Raw genomic sequence first — 3866 nt, 5'->3', positions numbered from 1 at the left:
ATTATTGCAGGGTCTACCTTACAATGTGCAGTATAAAAAATGAATTGACCTGAATTCCATCTCTAGTTCATTTAAGTACACAGTTTGGGTGAGGTTGGGATACAGCGACTAAACCATTTGTATAGATCTTCACATATCCTCTGCCAGAAGCTCTGGACAGGCATTCAAGAACAAAAAGCATGGATATAGTTCTCAATGGTATTGCCTTTGCAGTGGGTGCATGTTTGAGTCTACAAGAACCATTTGTCCTGTATAGTGTCGTCTGTGGAGAGTTTTTGTATTATATGAGTCGTAAGATGGGGCTTTTAGTACTTTTGAAGGTATGTAAGTATATTTGTGTCCAGAAGTATTGATCTGGATTCATGGAATGGTCCACAATCACCAATATTTAACTTCTACATTTTCAATAACAATTTGGGAATAAAGAAATTAAAATAAATTAAAATTATGTTAGCCAGATGGGTATTTCTAAATTCAGTTGATTGAGATTAAAAGTGGCGAGTGTTGGTGTGGTTCAGTGGGTGAATGTGAGGCCGTGCTGGACATGGACGTGCCTGAAGGCTCACAGGCAGCTTGGCAGATGGCTGGAATTCCAGGACCACACTGTTCCAAAAAATAGTAATGTCAAAGTATCTCACTGTATATTTTACAGTTTTGTACTGTCTTTCTAGAATATCATTAAATTTACATAAGCAGACTGTGATTTTACATGTCAGAGGTAAAATAACATAACATCACTGTAAATATAGTAAAACACAATTTACTTTTTTAAAATATATTTTTAGTACATGTGCATATTTAGATTGTAAAAATACATTCAGAAATGTATCATAACTTCACAAATATTTCTCTGTTATGTGAGAGAATGATCTGTTAAATTCAAATGTAATACTATGGAAAAATATATAAAATGATCGAAAATCAATGAGTATAATCAATAATTAAACAGTATTTTAATTATAATTGTGCTGAAAATTTCATGTCATCTTGGTCTGATTCAATAATTCAGGTAACAAGTGAAAATATAATTAATAGGAATAAAAACTTAAAAAAAACATTGCACGGCCACGCTGTGCTAATTATATATTTAGAAAAAGAAATGTAGAGGTAGGAATTGCAATTAATATAAATCTCAAAGTATTCCCAACATTCCTGAACAGAAATAGGCCTCTGCACCTGGGGTGAGGGTGTGGCCATGACAACAATGTGACATGCCATTGGATGTTGGGACACATAATAACATGACGCTAAGCATCGGCCAATGAACGTGAACTAACAACCACAAGGTCGCGGGTATGGCTGCACTGTAGGAAAACATCCTAATATAAAAGTATTTTACTGCATTTCACAGTTTTGTTCTGTTCTTCTAGAATATCATTAAAGTTACGTAAATAGACTGATTTCACATTTCAAATGTAAATTAACGTTAAATCACTGTAATGTAATACAACATAATTGTCATGATTATTAAATGTATCTGTCTGTACATATGCATATTTAGATTGTTAAAATACATTCACAAATGTATCAGGATTTCACAAATATCTGTCCGTTATTTGAAAGATTGAACTGTTGAATTCAAATGTGATGCTATGGAAAAGTATATAACATGATCCCTATAAGCTTGTGTTACATCACATAAGTATTATAATTGTTGCTATTTAGGGCGATCGTGGCTCAAGAGTTGGCAGTTCGCCTTGTGATCAGAAAGTTGCCGGTTCGAGCTTCGGTATTGTGTCCGTGGTCAAGACTCTTCACCTACTGGTGATGGCCAGAGGGGCCAATGGTGCAATATGGCAGCCTCGCCTCTGTCAGTCTGTCCCAGGGCATGCGATGCATTATTATTAAAACCAACTGTTGACTGTATATTTCTGAACATTTACATATTATGATTCATATTGCCACATTTATTGACCTTGTTTATAGGTAATTTCATTGTTTGATCACGTTAAAATGTTCCTAATTTAATGTCTAAAAGCACTTGAAAAGGCAGAACCCCATGTGAAATTAGCGCAACAAACTGTATTGTCATTACTGGAAATAACCGTATTTTTATGAGGAAGTTATTTTCTGTTATTTTACGGTAGTATTTTGGCGCCACAGCTGCCAGAATATTGTGCTTTTTACAGTGTAGCTAACATTAGTTGGAAGGAACACTGAAATACTGGAAGAGGTCACAGTTTCAGGCTGTTTGTGTCCTGCTTCACTGTCTTCATGGGACTGCCAGTGTCAAAGTTTGAACTAATAGATCGTTTTCTTACATATTTTTAAGATGTTTTTTTTAACAGTGCAGACGAGGCATGACGAGACGAGACAGGAGGGCCCGCTGACCTCTGGCAGAGATGGCGCAGGACCGGACAGCGTGCTGACCGCTGGTGGAGATACAGCTTGACCAGATGGCAGCGTGGCAGTTGCCAGTTCAGCTAGTGGTGGCATGGCAGCCATGGTTGGTTGAGATGGTGTTTGAGTTTGCAGTTGAGAGTGGTGTGGCTCTCCTGAGCCCCCAGCGGAATCAGACGGCTGCACACCAGTTTTATTTAATATCATCTATCGTCCACCTGGGCCTTACACAGAGTTTCTGTCTGATTTCTCAGACTTTTTATCTGATTTAGTTCTGAGCTCAGATAAAATAATTATTGTGGGTGATTTTAACATCCATGTAGATGCTAAAAATGACAGCCTCAACACGGCATTTAGTCTGTTATTAGACTCAATTGGCTTCTCTCAAAACCCACCCACCACTTTAATCACACTAGATCTTGTTTTAACATATGGCATAGAAACTGAACATTTAACAAATGAGTTTTTAAACTAGCAGAGATGTAGGATATGTATAAAAAAGTGTGGACAAAGTATTTACAGCATGAATCATCTGTGGACTGAAGCAGCACAGAGCTGAAATATGAGCTCCCACCTGAAAGTGAAGATGCTGCTACTAGTGTGTAAAGCAGGAGGAAGTGAGAGAAGTTCAAATCCAGATCAGAGAGGAGGAGCAGAGATTCAGGGAGGAGCTGAGCTGTTACTGAACTAGAAGAGAGAGAAACCTCCACATTCAACAGAGTTCAACACAAACCATAAACTTTACCTTCATTCAACATGTTGTCTTTGGACTATTTTGCACTTTCTTTACTGATTCTCACCATTCTAACAGGTACGTTACAATCTGTGTGTTTAAAGAAACACATTTGAATTGTGATGATTTATAAAAGAATAAAACATGTTTCTGTTCCTTTAGGTGTCAGCTGTGAAGATCTCACTCCAACCAACAAAGAAGTGTTCAGTGTAGAAGGCAGCACTGCTACTCTGTCCTATAAATACTCCAAAGCTGCTGATGGGAATGATTATTTCTTCTGGTATCGACAATATCCTGGAAAACCACCAGAGTTCCTGATCTCTCACTTTGGAACAGGAGAGAAAATATCAGATCCAGTCCCTCGAATAACTTTTAATGTGAGTGGAGACAAAACACTGATGACTCTTCAGATTTCCTCTGCTGCAGTGTCTGACTCTGCTGTGTACTACTGTGCTCTGCAGCCCACAGTGACAGGAAACAGCAAAACTCTGTACAAAAACCTTTGGAGCAAAGACAACAGAATACTCCACAACATCCACTAGAGGGAGCCACACACTGTTAAACCTCTGATTCTTGTGTCATTGGACTGATGACAAAGACAACAGAGAAATGAAGCAGTAAAGATCAGAGACAGAGACAGAGCTGCTGTGGAAGCACAAAACTGTTTGATTGGCTGAGCTATTAAACTGTCCCCGCCCACTGAAGTTGAGCTCATCCAATGACATTATTTGTTGGTCATTGTGCTGCAGTGGAAGAACATTGTTCATGTGCTGTCTGTCTGGCTTTAATAACT

The sequence above is a fragment of the Mchenga conophoros genome, linkage group LG18 (genome assembly GCF_057382185.1).
Source record: "Mchenga conophoros isolate Kocher_MC1m ecotype Shallow Benthic linkage group LG18, M_conophoros_male_GT1.1, whole genome shotgun sequence".
Classification (NCBI taxonomy): Eukaryota; Metazoa; Chordata; class Actinopteri; order Cichliformes; family Cichlidae; genus Mchenga; species Mchenga conophoros.
The sequence above is the reverse complement of the archived record's forward strand: the minus strand, read 5'-3'. Positions refer to the sequence as shown.